This window comes from Prionailurus viverrinus, chromosome C1 (assembly GCF_022837055.1).
Source record: "Prionailurus viverrinus isolate Anna chromosome C1, UM_Priviv_1.0, whole genome shotgun sequence".
Lineage (NCBI taxonomy): Eukaryota > Metazoa > Chordata > Mammalia > Carnivora > Felidae > Prionailurus > Prionailurus viverrinus.
Genome location: NC_062568.1, coordinates 138323411 through 138340800, shown reverse-complemented (window position 1 = coordinate 138340800; position 17390 = coordinate 138323411). Strand labels below are relative to the sequence as shown.

The window sequence follows — 17390 nt, the reverse complement described above, 5'->3', positions numbered from 1 at the left end:
TGGCATCTAATTAAAATTTTTTCAAGAAAACTCTATGCAGTTACAACACATCCGTAGGCTTTGGGTTTACAGGTTGTCACCCAATTGTTGCACAAAAAGAGAAGAGACTCACACAGTTAATGCAGAAAACATTACTCATTTCAAAAGTGAGAAAAGAATAGAGATTCAGGGAGAGGAGGCAAACATTAATGAGGAAAGTGGCAAGAGGAACTATTCATTAGTGCACTGGAGATAAACTTCCAGGGGATATCACAGAATCTGAGACGTCTAAGATCTCCTAGTCTCATGTATTTAGATTTAGATATAAATCCAGACACATGGCCTGGGCTCCCCTTTGGCCGGGGAGCTATGTCTAGGCTGGGCAAAGGCCCAGGAACAGGAAACGGGGCTGCTGTCTCCTCCATGCGTCTGCAGCGCCCAAGAAGTGGCTTGCATTAGGGCAACACTGCCTTTTAGTTCCATGATTCCAACCTCTCGGGCTCACCTTTACTTTCCAATCATCTCTAGACCACACTGTTTTGGAGAACTGTTGGATGAAGTTTCAGACAGTACCCAGACATATTACTCTTTCAACCCCAGAATGCTAGGATTTCACCCATGAGTAAGAAAACCCCACAGCTGGCTTGTCTCCCTGTCCTCGGCATTCCTCTCCTCGGCTCAAGCACTGCTCAGCCTCAGCTTGACATTTAAGGTTTCTGGTTGTGCTCGTCTTCTCTTCCCAAGGAAGACAGCTTTCAGGAGACAACCTAACAGAGTGAGTTCCATGTGGATTTTTAAACATTCAACTCACCATTTGGAAACAGCCATTACTCCTCCTTCCTCTTTTCAAAGGGCCACACAAATCAGTTTGCTTTGGGAGCCGGTTTTGTTTTGTTTAGTTTTAAAGTATTGCCCAATTCCTTTTTACGGTGCTTTTCCTCCTGATTTTTGTGTCATTTCAACTTTCAAATGGCAAAGTTATAATTAAGAGTCCCGCTTGCTATTTTATGTCCCATCTAGGTTCCTCCACTTCATTTAAACCTTTTCTTTTAGCCAGATTGGAGTTCATAACAACTTTACTACACATTAAGATAGTCTTAAGGTTAAGTAGTAAGTTACGAGGAAGTGAATGTATCATTCGTCCTTACTTATTCTTTTCATTGTTGTGTTATGTTGCTTACATATTTTCATTAATAAGAATATGATTGACAACTTTGGAATTCTTATTTCACAATTTTGTTTGTCAACTCAGGGCAGATTGTTTTCCTTTTCCCTTTTTGCTAGGAGACTAGAAAAAAAGGTAATATTTTCCATTAAGTTTTTCTTTTGCCACACAAGCTCCTAGGTAGGTGCCAGGTGCTATTTTAGTAAAAGGTCCAGATTTAGAGACTGAATATGAATGCCTTTTCTCGTTAACAAATACTTCGAGAACGGCACGATACAAATAAAATCTCTCCCTAGGAAAAGTTTTACTGACTTTATACTGATTAGAAATCTGGACTACATTCATTCATTCATTAAAACATAATTATTGACAACCTACTATGTGCCAGACACTATTCTAAATGCATGGAATACATCTGTAATCAAGACATAAAATTTCCTGTCTTTAAAGGGCTTATATTCTAGGGGCGCCTGGGTGGCTCAGTCGGTTGAGCGTCTGACTTCGGCTCAGGTCATGATCTCACAGCTCATGAGTTCAAGCCCCGCATTGGGCTCTGTGCTGGCAGCTCGGAGCCTGCTTCGGATTCTGTGTCTCCCTCTCTCTCTGCCCCTAACCCACTTGCATTCTGTCTCTGTCTCTCTCAAAAATAAATAAACATTAAAAAAAAAATTTTTTTTTTTTAAAAGAGGAAAATAATAAAGGTGAGAGGAATGGGTAGGCATGAAATTTCAGTCTAGATATGGTTGTCAGGGTATGCTTCCCTGAGTAAGTGATGTTGGGAGGGAGGGATACAGATTGTGCAAGGACCTTGTAAGCCACCGTAAGGACTAAGCCTTTACTCTGGATGAAAAACGGAGCTATCACAGGGTTTGGGCAAAGGAATGAGTTGATTAGTCTTATGTGTTAAAAGGCTCACTTTGGCTGCTGTTGAGAACCAACTGTGGGGAGGGATGGGGCATGAGTGGAAGCACATAGACTAGTTAAGTGGCTTATGAGTTAATACAGGAGAGAGATGATGGTGGATGGAACCAAGGCGTAACAATATGGTGCATGTTTGGAAGGATTTCCGGACAGTTTCAACATAAGTTATGAGAGAAAGACAGAAGAGCCAAGGATGACCGACTCCAAGGCTTTTAACCCAAGCAATTGGAAGGACAGAGCTGCCATTTACTGAAAGGGAGAAAGCTGTGTGGGTTGCACAGGTTTTGGGGGGAAATCAGGAGTTTGGTTTGGAAATTGTTAAGGTTGGGATATCTGTTAGAAGTCTAAGTGCGAAAACCAAAAAAGTAGTTCAAAATGCAAATGGGGGGCACCTGGGTAGCTCAGTTGGTTCAGTGTTGGGCTCTGTACTCAGCTTGGAGGCTGTTTGAGATTCTCTCTCTCTCTCTCTCTCTCTCTCTCTCTCTGCCCCTCCCCCACTCACACTGGCACACTCTCTCTCTCTCTCTCTCAAAATAAATAAACATTTAAAAATTTTTAAGAAATGCAAATTGGATCTCAGGAGAGAGAAATATGCTGGAGACACATATGTGAGGTTGTTGGCCGTAGAAAGGGAACTCAAAGCCATAAGAGTGGATGATCTCCTTGGAGGGAGTGAGTGTGGTATCCTGGAAGTCCAGACAAGGTAGTTTACCAAAGAGGAGGGAGCAGTCTAATGCAGCTGAGAGGTCAGTTAAGGATTCGCTGCTATATTTAGTGAAGTAGAAGTTGTCGGTTATCTTGGTCAGATCAGTTTCTGTGATGCTTTAGGAGTAAAACCCTAATTAGATTGAGTGGAAAAGATAATGGGAAGAAAGGAATTGGAAACAATATGTTTAGATGCAACGGAGAGATGAGAAATGGAGCAGGGATAGTAGGGTCAAGAGACAGTTTATTCCTTAAGATGGAAGAAATAATATTTTTTAAAATGTCAGACGCCTGGGTGGCTCAGTCGGCTAAGCCTCCAACTTCAGCTCAGGTCATAGTTTGAAGGTTTGTGGGATCAAGCATCGCATCGGGCTCTCTACTGTCAGTGTGGAGCAGGCTTCTGATCTTCTGTCCCCTTCTCTGCCCCTCCCCTGATCTCTCTCTCAAAAATAAATAAACGTTAAAAAAAACAATTAAAATTAAAAAATGTTGATGGCAATAGTCCAGCAGAGAGGGGTAAATTAGTAATATAGGAGACTTGCTGGAATTATCATTTGAGATGGGGTTCAAGAGCGGAAAAACTGCCTTTCGCTAAGAACATGAAGAGTCCATCCCTAGTGGTGGCTGGCAGGAAAGCAGAAGATATGGGTACCAATCCTCACCTAGTTAAATTTGGTGGTTTTTTTTAATGCTTCAAAAAAAATTTTTTTCCTCAGTGAAGAAAACACAGTCTAGGGCTACCAAAGAGCACTGGCGTGCCTAGATAGGCAACCCTAATTTTTTTTCTCTATGAATCTATCTTAGAAGGGATAGGTCCACTTCTCCTCATTGTGGGTAAGACATGTACCCTTAGTTTTCCTAGTTTCGATTTCACTGTCTTATTTCTAATTATAACAGCCTGGCAAATTCCCTTCCTCTTTGGACCTTGTATTATGTCAATTCTTACGGAGAGTTACCCCACACACCCACCCAGTTCTGTTCCTCCACCCCTCACTGTTCTCCTTCCTTGACCTGCTCATTTCTAATCTAGTCTCCAGCATTTCAATTTCCTCAGCTGTGAGGAAAGAGGACAATTTGCTTTCTACCTCCTAGGTTGAGAGTTTAAGTAAGTCTATGTGAAATGGGTTTAACCCATGTAAAATAATAAAAAGAAGAGGAAAAGTGGAAGTGGGACAGAAGAAAAGGAGACTACTGAGTGTCCATTTGCTTTGACTGAGCCCCTACTCTACCATTTCAAAGCACGATATGCATATGAGCTCCCCCACATTGCCCACTGTGTTAGCTGTAGAGTTTATAGTCACAATAGATTTGGAAATCGGGTCACATTTATAATAAATGGACACACTTATAATAGGTAACATTTACTTAGCAATGCCTATGTTCTAAGGCACTTAGCTAAGCCCTTTCCACATGTCATTTAGTCCTGGGCCTCACAATAACTTGAGGTATGTATCTTCCTCCCCATTTCAGAAACCAAGAGAGATGAGAGAAAAAGAGGCTCAAATAATGTGCAATTTTGTATCCCTTCCACTCTTTGGCATTACTGCCACTTTCCAAGCAAATATAGTCTATATTTATTTATGTATGGTTATGCAGGTGTATCCAGATTTAGCCCTGTGCCCCACGGTTCTTCTTCATGTTACAAGGAATTCATCATGCTATTATATTCATAAGCTACCCCAGTGTATTTAGGATCAATTTATAAAACTTGACTCCCGTACAATATTTCAAAAACATGTTTACAGATTATCGGAATTCATATTGCTTACCACATGTTGGGCATTCTACTAGGTGATAAAAAGGGGAACAATGCAAACTCGCTCCTCCCAGGAGCTCAGCTGCTTCTCCATAGGAAAGTCAATTATTCATTCATTCATTCGGTATTACTGAGTGCCTCAGGGCCATGCCAAACACTATAGTTTAGGTAAGCACAAATCAACCAAGAATTACAATACTTGCTAAAAACAGATGCTCAGGTAATAATGTATAATGGCCTTTATCTTAAAAGGTCCTTTTAGACAATATGGTAAGTGCTTACCTCTAGAGCCACTTAAAGGCTGCGTGAACTTGAGCTAATTTCATAACCTCCTCAGGCCTTTGCTTCCAGTCTTAAAAAATGAGGCTATGAATAGTATCTATCTCCTAGGGTTGCTGTAAGGACTAAGCAAATATATGTACAGTACTTAGGGCAGTGCCTGGCCCATCATAAGCACTGCACTTGTTGTTATTAGCGAGATACAGATTTACCGTGTGCCTGAACGGCTACCGGATTCCTGACTGTAACAACTCAGCAAAGGATAGTAACGGCTCTGTAAGTTCTTGTTGAACAGAACTTCTTGAAGTCTGTTTCCCCCACCTCATCCCTGTAGACATGCCTAGAGTAGCCCCAGGTTCCTTTTCTGTCATACTCCTTAACTTTGAATCCAATGTTACATCAATTATTGTCCTTCATCTCCTTCCCATTTGTTTTCCTTGGGGAATAAAGGAAGCTGACATCCTTTTACATCCCGGACCATCACAGTGATTTTTCATTGTTTGTTATTGGGAGAGTTCTTACCAATTTTACCTTTAAAAATGTTTTTATTATTTTTCTTGTTATCTAAGTAATATGTGCTCAACATAAAAACAATGCAAACGCACAGAACTTTGTAAGAGAAAGCGAATGGCAATCGTGATCCCACAGCCAGAGATAACCACTGCTAACTGCTTGTTACACATGCTTCCAGATTTCCACTAAGCATACATTTAATAGCATGTATGGTTAGAGACAAGAAAAAATGCAAATAAAAATGAGATCATAGCATCCATACTGTTCTGCACTTTGCTTTTTTCACTTATAGATTTTGAATGTTCTTCCATGTACAAATAGATCTATCTTTTTTATATTAGTGGCTACTTGGTTTCCTTTTACAGATCTAGTATAGTTTGCTTAAAGTTTCCTACTGGCTTGTTAGACTTGTACACCATTACATGTTTTTGTTATTACATACAATGCAATAAACACCTGTACATGTATTTTTAGACACATGTATAAATATTTCTGAAATATATATTTTTTGCATATATAAGCCTGAAGTATAAACTCCTAGAGGTGGACTTATCTGGTCAAAAAGAACACACATACGTATTTTTTCCAAAATTGCCAAATTGCCCTCCAAAAGGATTTACCCAATTTGTACTCATAAGTGTATGTGAATGCCTGCTTCTCCACATTTAACTGTGTTCTAAGTATTACTTTTTTTTTCTTAGTTTATACCAATCTTGAAATCCTATTTCTCTCAAATCTCAAATCATAGTTTAAAGCCCCAGGAAGATCAAAACATGGAACAAAGTGTTTTTACAAACAGCAAAACATTCCAAACCAGTTACAATAGTGGGGTGTTTTCAATCAAACTATTACACCACTAGACGTTAACAGTTTTAAAACTGTTCTAACGTCCAGAAGAGCAAATCTGGTTCTGTGATTAAATCGCTTAGTGCACAGCCCCTGCCCACATACCTCCTTCTCAGCTGGGTGTGTGGAATAGGAGAGGCTGCTGGTATGAGGGACAGGGCAAGGAAAGTGAGAAAGCAAGAGAAGGTCAGAAGGGTTCAAAATCTAGTGTCATGTGGTAATTCATCTAGGACAGTCCCTTGAGTGTGCTCTGGACCTCTGTTCATGCTCCTCCCTGCCACGGCTGGTCTTCTTCGCTTCCAGGGCCTGATCAACAAGGGATCCCTTTCCAGGGTCGGTTCTAATCACTCTCTTCTCTCGGAAGCCTTTCCTGAAACTCTAGAAAACCACTCTTTCTAAGGCCTGCCTATATCCTATATCTAAACACACACCCACCCAAGTACCTGTCACATTTTGTTTCACATGTTTACAAAAAACATGGAGACGCGGAGTTAATGGTGACTGAACATTCACTGACATGGAGAGACCTTAACAGAGATGAGACTTTCCGTTGTTCACAGAAATGGGTGGATTCGGATAAAAGGAGATATTGAAGTATTGGGCTGAAGCCACTTGACTTGTTATAAAGCACCAATTCCAAACATCCCTCCTGGCTTTACTTGTTTATCCCTGCTTCTCCCCACGAGAAACAGGGGAAACACATTTCAATCTTACAACAAAAACAAGAGGGAAAACTATCAGGCTGAGGAACAGAGGACAGCCTTAGCAGGACAGTCCTTAGCAGAGGGCAGCCGTTCACCTGCCTGCTTCAGGCACAAGATAAGTTTGGTAAAAAGGAATGGGGAAAAGAGAGTAGACTCGGATTAAAACAAGAACCGACTCTCCAGTATATCTTTAATAGCAGAGACGGAACAAATGAAGTCGAGAAGCTATTCGTGCCAACATAAAGTTGTGAGTGCCCCGAATCCGAGGCAAGTACTTAGCTCCTTAGACTAGAGCCTGCTTAAACGACTTTTACGCCAGTTCCCCCCTACCATGTCACTGCATTTCTCCCCATGTCTTAATATCAGAGTTTTAGTCAAAAGGACAGACCCAGGAAGGGCGAAGGTTGCTGACCTTGCCCCGCTCCCTCCAGGCGACAGCGTCTGCCTGGCTCCGCGCCCTGCTCAGGTAGGCGTTTGACAGGTAAGTCTTCAGGCGACAGCGATCTTCCCCGCCCCATGCACCTGTTCGGCGGCCAGCAGCCTCCCGCCACCAATCCCCGACCCCGGGCCACCTAACTGGCCGCTAGCCCCCTCCGGTGAGCTCGGCCCGCTGCGGAAGCGCCCCGACCCTCCGCGGGCGCGGCAGGGCGGCCAGGGGAAAGTGCTCGCCGTCACATGGAGGCCCCGGCCCGCCCCATTGGCTGTGGCCGAGCCAGTCGCGGCGCTCGCTGGCTGCGGTTGGTCCCGGAGCTGCAGCGCCTGCACGGGCCCGGAGTCCATGTTACGCTTTGTCTAATTCCCCCCGTTACAGAGTCATGTGCTGCTGCTCCCGTCGTCGCCGCTGCCGCCGCCCGTGGTGCCCCGGCTCCTCCGCCGCGCTTCGAGGTGGCAGCCGCGGGCGGGGCCTCGGGAGCAGGGTCCAGGGCGCCGCGCGCCTTCGCCGCCCCGGCGCGTCCCGGTGCAGCCGCCGCCCGCCGCAGGTGATGCCGCCACCTCCCGCCTCAGCATAAGCCGTGGCTCGGCGGCCAAGCTGCCCCGACTGCCCCCAAGGTTAGTGCTAGCCTCGCCGGGGCCGGGGCCGCGCAGGTGGGAGCCGCCCCGGAGCCGAAGCGCGCGCCCCCGGCGCAGGCGTCCTGCCCCGCGGCCGGGAACTGGCAGCGAGGGGGCAGGGGCAGGGGCGGGGGGGGGGGGGGAAAGGGGGCGCGGGCGGCGCGCGGGGCCGCGCTGGGTTCCCGTCTGCGACCGCCCGGGCCCGGAAGATTGCGCCGCTCTGGGCAACTGGAGCGGCGGGCGCCGCCGAAGCCTCGGCCGCCGGCGGTGGGCCCTGAGAGAGGAGAGTGTGGACTGCCTCCCTCCAGCTCCCCCTCGCGCGCGCTCCCTCCCCTCGCCCCCGTCCGCGCAGTCGGGAGGGCGGGGAGTCCCGGTTTCGGCTCCGCTGATTCCTCCCGGAGGTGGGTGTTTGGTGTCTGGCCTTGCTGGCCGGGAGCCCAGAAGGTGAGCCCTTTAACTTCTCGTGAAACGCCTCCCCCTCGCCTGCTTCCCGCGCGGGTGGGCTGGGCGGGGAATGAGGGCCGCGCCCCGCCCCCCGCGCCGGAGGGAGGGAGCCGGGGGCCCGCAGGTGCACCCTGCCCGCCGCGGGCCATCTCCGGGTTGGGTACCGGTATAATCCGCTTCTAGCTTGTTTGAAGGCGTGGGCACTTGGGAACTGGACTTCTGCTCGAATCCTGGCCAGGGGCTTGGGAAGGAGGATTGGGGGAAGTTGCTTACTGGAGGGTTGATAGAGGCCTTCCTCCTAATGTCCCCCCTCATTTGGGGTCTCCCGTGGGGATAAACAAATTAGGCTTTTGGGTTTTTTGGAGGGCTGGTTTTGTTTTGTTTTTTTTTTTTGTTTGTTTTGTTTTGTTTTGTTTTCTGTGTTGTGTTTCTTAAAAAGCCAGCCGCAGTGAAGGAGAGCTGCCGCAGGTCGAGGGAGGAGAGGTAGGTCCCTGCTGGAGAGGAAGAGGTGGGATTTGCGGTCCCAGTGGGTACGCAGCTGGGGGTTGTGTGGCAGAAGGTGGGGAGGTGAGGCTTCAGGACAGAAACAACGCAAAGGTGTGAGGGAGCGATCGCTCAAGAGGTAGGCCGAGAGATGGGGAATAGTACTGGGGAGTCCTAGTCAATTGTGGGGCCCAACTTGAGCTACTTGGGCTCATACATGGCTCCTTCTGCTTCGCAAATTTCCTCCTTTTTCTTCCTTGAATTTCAAAAATATTTCTTGTTGGGCAAATCTGTGAGGATATATTTTGAAAGATAACTGAGTAAAAAGAGAGCAGGCTTCTGGAAACTTTCCTGAGCTTTGAAAATAAAATTCCATTCAGGCCGCTCTTATTGAGCACCTATTTTGTGTTCCATGCTGGACTTTGGAAGAGTCTGGACAGGCGAGGACACACTGCAGTAATGGTGACGGCTGTTTGCCTCATAAACAACCAAAGGGCACTTCCAAGTGCCAAGAATGACAGTGATTCAGACCTTCCCCACCAAAGCTTCTGGGACCCCCCCCCCCCCCCCCCCCCCCCCCCCGCTGCTCTTTACAGACCTGTGGGAAGAATCCATGGCTAGTAAAGGAGGTCCGTAGACAGCATTTCATTTTACTGTCCATAAATACTGGCCAAACCCCTGCCATCAGCTAGGAAAGGGTTAGAGTTGTCACTTCTCTTGTATTCCACATCAGTTGATTAAAATCCTGTTAAAGTGCAAAAGCAAGAGAGGAAAGATCCTGAGATGAGTTAAAATAAGGATCCAGCACAGTTGATTTGGAGTGTTTGGTCTCCGTAGGTTATTTAGGGAGTCTCCTGTAAAATGATTAGGTAATCCACGGAGCTGAAAGAAAATGCAAATCTTGAATTGGCATGGTTTACTTACATATTTGAACATTTTATCTTAGGTTTGTCTCGTTTTTATTGACGGTGTGTGAGTGTGTACTTTGTTGATTAAAACTCAACACGTTAGAAGTTTGCAGAGGAAAGTGTCCTTAGGTGACCCAGTCCCCCAGTCTCTTCTGTTACCACGTTGAGTAGTGTATGATGCAACAGTTAAAGTATTGAGCCATATTCATATCTTTTTCTCCTTGCCAGGGTTTACAGAATTCAAAAACTTGATCAACACTTTGCCGTTTTCCCTTGGCTTTTATACTGTGATGAGCTTTTTAAAATTAATTTCACAAAATGTTGATGTGTTTGTCATGTCTTGGTAGCTAAACTGTTTTGGTAGCTGTATGATGGAAGTTAGACTTGGTTCAATCTCAGTAACACAGGTAAATTGGCACTATCTGTGAAGAAGTCAAAAGTTTTGTTCAAACTGTGTACTCATGATCACACATGCTCTTGAAATGGTAGTTGGTAAGGGATTTCACGTACTTTTCATACATAATTGGAGCTGATACTTGACATTCTAAGAAACACCAGTCACTTTATTGAGTGCCAGCAGCAAGCGGAAAACCAGAGTGGGTGTTGTGGTTCCCTAACAAGGAAGGAGAAGATTCTTGCACAAATAGAGGGCAGGTAAGACAGATACAAGTGAGGACACCACCAGAAGCAAAGGATTGCATTTTTTAGGAGGTCAAGGAATACTGAAATGGAAAGGGTGTTTGGAGATTGTGTGCTTTGGGGAAGGGGGAAGGAGCATGTTTTAGGGGAAGCAGTGAGCTTTGTCCCAAGTCAAATATAGTAAATAGGTTTGCCTGGCTGGAGCAGAGAGAACAAGACTGATGGAGTTAGGGGAGATCTAGTTAGTGGAAAACGTGAAACACAGGTCAGTGATGCTAATCATTTGCCTCAAGAAGAGTGGTTCTCAACAAGGGGTGACTTTGCCTCCCAGCAAACATTTGGCAATGTCTGGAAACTTTTTTTTTTTTTTTTTTTTTTTTTTGTCATAGCCAGGAGGCAGGTGCTACTGACATCTAGTGGAAAGAGGCCAGGGATCCTGCTGCACATCCATCCTGCAATGCTCAGGACAGCCCCCACAACAAAGAACTATCCCAGCTGAAATGTCAGTAGTGCCAGGGTTGAGAAACCCTGCTCGAGACAGCAAACGTTAAGGTCACCGTGAAGGAAAGTTACATCTCAGAATGGGCCTTGAAGGAGGTGGTTCTTGACCGGTGAGCGAGGACGTCAAGTTTGGGAAGCCAATCTAGGAGACCTGTGCTCTGCTCGGCCTGAAGTGAGTAGGATCTGGGCAAAGCCTAATCAGAAGAAAAGGGCATTTTTGAGAAATCATGGCAGATCAGTTAGCAGGGCAGTATAATACTGGGTAGGTGGGGAATCTTGGAGTCAGAACTGGAATTTTAGAGAGGTCCTGGTCTAACTGCTTTAGTAAATTCTTACACTTGCTAGACAGCCTCTGTTTAAACACCCCTAGAGGAAAGCCAGTCGGTTAAGCAACCGACTTCCGCTCAGGTCATGATCTCATGGTTTGTGAGTTGGAGCCCCTTGTCAGGCTCTGTGCTGATAGCTCAGAGCCTGGAGCCTGCTTCAGCTTCTGTGTTTCCCTCCCTCTCCCTCTCTCTCTCTCTCTCTCTCTCTCTCTCTCTGCCCCTCCCCTGCTCACACTAGCTCTCTCTCTCAAAAATAAATAAACATTAAAAAAAAATTTTTTTTAAATAACCCCTAGAAAGTACAGGGAACCCTGTAGTTAGGAAGACATGTCATTATATCTTTGGATTCCATGTGTGATTTTTATTTGAGCTGAAGGCTGCCTCCTCGAAACTGTTCTGTTGATTCTGTGCCTCTGGAACTTCCCATATCCAGAGGACAGCCCCTTGAATTCACAAAGACGGTATGATGTCTCTCTCCCCATTTCTCAATGCAAAATAGCCAACCTCTTCTCACAATCCTGTGTGGGACATGGTTTCTAGATGTCTTTTTAGTTTGTCAGCGTCTCTCATGGAGAGTAATGGTATCTGGAATTAAATACGGTAATTGAGGTGTGCCTGGTCAACAGAGAGTATAGTAGGACAGCTTTTTCCTAAGACCAAGGCATAAACATCTACTTACTGCAATTTAAACAACTGTCTTTTTTTTTTAAAGTTTTTATTTTATTTTGAGAGAGACAGAGAGTGCACACACAGAGGAGGAACAGAGAGTAAGGAAGAGAATCCCAAGCAGTCTCTGCGCTGTCAGCCCAGAGCCCAACGCAGGGCTCGATCTTGATCTCATGAGCCGTGAGATTATGACCTGATCCAAAATCAAGAGTGGAATGCTTAACTGACTGAGCTACCCACGTGCCCCACAAAACTGCCTTTTTTTTTTTAACGTTTATTTATTTTTGAGAGAGTGTGAGCGGGGGAGGGGGAGAGAGAGAGGGAGACACAGAATCTGAAGCAGGCTCCAGGCTCTGAGCTGTCAGCATAGAGCCTGATGTGGGGCTTGAACTCACGAACCGTGGGATCATGACATGAGCCATAGTTGGACGCTCAACCGATTGAGCCACCCAGGCATCCCCAAAACTGCCTTTTTTAAAAAACAGCACCTAGCACAGATTCACCTGTAGGTGCTGTCCAGTCAAACTGTCAGAACATCCAGATATGGTGTTGAGCTGCTGCGACCCTATTCATTGGGCAGATTTTTGTATGTGTAGGTGAGATTGAGTGGACGGTTTTTAGTTTTTGTCCCTGTTCAGTGGTATCCTATTTATTTTGGTCCAATCTCAGGCCTTTTGAGATTTTAAAGTCTTGATTCTGCCTTCTAATCCTATGAGAGAGGAGTAGAGGATGACTTTGCCAAAAGCTTTATAGTCACTTGTGGTAATACTGCACGAAACCCAGTAGTTTGGCACTGCTGGTCCTATTTGAGAGCTGAGGTGTTTAGTGATGGAGGTAAATTCTAGGGGTTGATTGGCCCTTAGGTCAGGGGCTTCTAAGGAATCTATGTTTGTGGTCAGACTACATTGCATTTAGCTTTTGCAGATGTTTGCACCTGAGGTGCCCTTTTGAAATTATTTGAGTCAGTTGCAAGCTTCTGAAATCTGTACTCCATCCTCTAGGGTCTTTGTAATTCTGTTTAGACATCTGGAAGAGAATTTCTAATGTTCTGTGCAAATCTGAAGCTTACCAGATCAGAGTTGCTTTTGAAATTTGTGTGGACATAAATAGGATAACTGGTATTGAAAAAACCACGTATGAACGTGGTTCCCACTCGGTCTAAGCTTTTTTTCCTTTTCTTTTTGCTAGTATGCTCTAAATACTTAATTAGTGACAGGTTTACATTTGGGGCAGGAGAGAGGATTAAGGCTTAGAAACAAGCCCTTTTCCCAGAATTAGGGTTTAGCTTGTCATTGGTGTAATTTCATACTTACCAGATTTCACGTGTCTTCACTGAAATGACATTAGGAAATTACCACGCTCAGATGTCTTTTGAAGCAGGCAGTTCAGAAAGCATAAGTAACTTAGTGCCAAGTTCTTCAAATGTTCTGGATCTATCCAATAAACTAGATTTAAACAAATGATTTGGTTGGGATGGTAGCCATCCAACAGTTTTGAGAGTGTTAGAACAAAATTCCAGATCTTGTAGCTAACAAGTACAGCCTCTTTGTTATGAATATCCATCATGCCCTGATCCCCTGCTGGTGTGTTGTCTGTCCAGATGGTCTGTTCGCTCTCACTTCTGTTCTGGTCCACATGGGAAACCTCTCCATGTCCTCTGGAGGTGAGAGATATTCCTGAGAGCAGAAGGGATGTTTTGTGAAGGTATGAGATTTCTTGAGAGGGGAAATATTTGAAAGCCCTTAGGTATTGTCCTTGTAGACTTTCAAAGGCTATACCGAACTTGAAGCCACCTTGGAATTAAAGATGTGAAGTATCATTTTGAGTAGAAAGGTAGAATTTTGTAGATGGAAGGTATCAACACTTGAATTTTGTATCCATAAAATCGAGGAAATCCAGGCCCAGGGAGGTGATGTGATTAGCTGTAGCTTACCCAGGAGGTGACAGAGCAGGCATTAGAATTCATCTGCCTTAAAGACCACAAATAAAGGCTAAGGATAAAGATTTCTCCTCTGCTTGAAGGTGTGTAAACAGTGGGTCCCTCGGGCCTTATTTACATAATTGATCCAGAAGAAGGAGCACACAGTGGAATTTCTAAGTTTACAGATGACAGCAAGCTCTTCTGAATTATGAAATAAGTAACCAATGGGGATTTACTCCAGGGAAACCGTATTAGGATATATGAGTCATCAGCAGATTTGCAGGTGAGTTTCTCTGTGGGCAGTATGAGGTCAGGTACTTAGAAATTATGGAACTGTCATAGGGTGGGTGTTTTGCTGGCAAAACCCAGGAAAGGACTTCAAAAACACTTTCACAGTGTTGTCCCAACTTGCTCTTGCAGGTTAAAAAAGGCAGGAAATGCTAAGCTTCATACAAAAGATTTTGGAAACGAAACAGAAAATCTTATTTGATTTTCCACTGTGCTTTGTTCAAAGCATGGGCACCGGTCTTTAGGAAAGACCCTGGAGCTGGAACGACCAATGTAATGGTACCTAAAAAATGTAGACATTCCTGCTAGAATGGAAGCTCCAGGAGGACAGGGCCTTCCCCGTCTGTTTTTTGATAAAAATATTGGGATTTAATAAAATAAAAAATAATGGGATTTTCAGTATCTGGAAAGAAGACTGCAAGGAGATATTATTGAAACCCATGAAACCGTTAGGATAAGGATAGAAGAACCTGATTGTTCCCCTAATCCCAGCAAACCTGAATGTGGTATTTCAGTTGCCTGCTTCCTTGTCTCCATGGTCCAGTACTTGTCAGTGTGGCAAGGGCGGGGAGATATCTGTATTGTTCTGCACTGATTTCCTAGTGCCTCATGCATGGCAGGTCCTCTGTTCATATCTGTTGCCAGAAGGAATGCATGAAGAGGTATACGTTAAAGCTTTATAATATGCAAGTTCAGGATGAAGGCAAAAAAATATGGCACCAGTTTTTCTCAACCCTGGCTATCATCAGAGTCAGTCTGGGGAATATTTTTAAAGTTACTCAAGCCCCATCTATCGAATCAAAATCTCCAGGGAGTGGGGGCGGGGGGAGTTTCGTGTTGAAACGAGCTCTCCTCCACCCCCCAAGTGATTCCATGTGTAGAGCCAAGACAGAACCACTCACTGTCTTTTGTACACAGAAGTCTGGGTACCCACTGGAGACAAAAGGTTTTGAAACATTCGTGGCTGACAGGCTCACAGTTAGTTACTAAGACAAAGAACTTTAAGGATACATCTGTGTCCTTGGAAGGTGATGACCAAGGCAGTGGATGGTTCACAGGGTGGCCCGTGGTGTTTTCATGAGGTGCTGCATCCCCAGACTGGATGGCATAATGAGCCAACTTGAAGTCTGTTCCTGAGCAGTTGTTTCCAGGTTCCATGGTGACAGTTGCACCAGCCTGTGGGGTAAAAGAGTAAAAGCAATGCGTCAAGCTTTTGAGTTTTGATTTTAATGCTGTTTATTCAATTTCAAAGGTCTTTTTAAAAATTCTTGGGTACTTCCTACTTTGAGGTGTTAATTTTGTTTCCTCTTGTGAAGGATGGCGATGATTGCTTTTTTGAGGTCATCTCTTGGTCACCCAAACCCTGGCAGTTTTATGACAGCCTTCCTGTAAGATTCTACTGGTCTATGAAATCAAGTGTGGGAACTACTACTGCTGAGGTTTTCAACATGTCCCTATCCTCCTGTTGACACCTGCTGTTGTGAAGGCTCACAGATATCCATGTTAGATGCCATTATGAACATTTCTTAAAACCCTTTTTTACTTTCCTCTTCTGCTTGCTGGTAATAGTTAGGAACACTGCCAAGGAAGGCTTCACTTCCCCAGCAACCCATAAATTCCATTGCTAAATCTTAGCGTCAACAGATCACCAACACTGCAATAAATTCTACAAAGGAGGGAGAAGAAAGGAAGCGCAAGACCACCCTCCCCTCTGAAGGATGTTGATCACCAGAAAGCACCAGATCTCCAGATCTCATGCAGTGGAGACAGGACACATTCATGCCATCCCACTGTGTATGAAATACCATCAGTCAAAATCCTCTTTACTGATTGTTCCAAGCTTAGTTCTAAGGGATATTTAAAAATTGAAATTGTTTGGAAATTGTCTCCATGATGCACCCCACTAAATAAGCTTTTAAAATCAATTTATTATCAGATGTAACTAGTTTTGTTTTGTTTTGTTTTTTTAACTTAACTGGTCAAGAAGTAATTGGACAATGTGTGGACTACGCCAAATTAACACTAACAACTGTTAATTGGGCATTTTCTGATTGTCCAAATGTATGCCCTGAAATTTACATGCATTCTCATGCCATCCTCGAAGCAATCCTGAGTGGAAGGTAGACTTACATCCTACCTTACAGATGAGGTAACTGGGGCTTCAGAGGTTATGTGATTTGTAAAAAAAATCACACGGAAATGGTGGAAGTGGAATTTGAAATTAGCCTTGTTATTTCAAAGCCCGTTCTCTTATCTACTGTTCTCATTACTCTTGTATTCTTTGTATTCATTTTATAATACCTATTCATATTCTTGCCAAAAACAAAAAACAAAAAACGCCAAGAAAGAGAATGGGATTTTGAGGTCTAGAGGGACCTCGCAGCTTGTCCAGGTCATGGACAGATCTGGGGTCAGATCTGAAACGTGGGGACAGAGGCCGTAGAGAGTTGAGCCCCAGTGACACCTGCATCTTCTGGTTTCTAGGACAGTGTTCTCGCCAGCACACAGGGTTTTAGAAAATAGCAACCAAAATAATACCATTTGAGTGAAACTTTACCCTAGAATTGAGAGGGTAATTTAAAAGCACTTGTTTTGGTGACTTCTCTAGCCCTATTCTGTTTTGTCACCAGTGTTGGTGATGGAATGCCACTTGTAATAGTACATACACATGAAGCGCCCTTCTCCTAAAGAGATCAGCCTTACAGTAACAGCTGGACACAAATATGTCAAGATGTAGCTGATATTTATTAAGGTGTTATACCCAAGTGCTCGCTGAACAACTGCTATCACAAATATATGCAATTCAAAAAATAATCATATCTGTATTCCTCTAAATAGACCATGAATCAATATCCAAATATCTATATCCTGTATTTATATTGTCTTAATATAGATTTATTATGATCAAGTATAAGTATTTCAGCGGAGTGAATTCATCCTGCTAGAATCTCTCCTTTCACGGTTTTTTCATACTAGCATTTGACCACTAAGAAAGTACAAATTAGGAAATGGTCTGCAGCGTTAACACAGATTTCACAAATGCACCCCTTCCTATACACACAGGTACAGAGAGGGAGGGAAAGGCAGAGGGAGGGACACTTTTCTCTCTAGCCTAGTTCTTTTCAAATATTTTTCTATTATGGGGCATTTCCCATTTCTCTTGGTTCTAAGTTCTTTTCCTTATAAGTTATTTGTACCTGGCAAAATCTGTATGGAGCCAAAACTGGGTAATTGCATCTGTAGTTTCTGCACTAACTAGAGGGAGCATTAGAATGGATGGTGGCTCTGCCTCGGGT

General features: G+C 44.3%; 1 protein-coding gene across 6 annotated transcripts in view; it reads left to right on the top strand.

Annotated features, from left to right (window-relative positions):
* Positions 1-7662: 7662 nt before the first annotated feature.
* LRRC8D (leucine rich repeat containing 8 VRAC subunit D) overlaps positions 7663-17390 on the top strand; it is a 121610-nt gene continuing 111882 nt past the window's right edge. For 2 of the 6 annotated variants that reach the window (XM_047871509.1, XM_047871508.1), the window contains exon 1: positions 7663-7918. The gene's annotated coding sequence lies outside the window, so the exon portion shown is untranslated. Of the gene's footprint in view, positions 7919-8540; positions 8846-10781; positions 11066-17390 lie in introns of those variants that run through there. The other 4 variants (XM_047871505.1, XM_047871506.1, XM_047871503.1 and 1 more) reach the window with 4 other exon arrangements.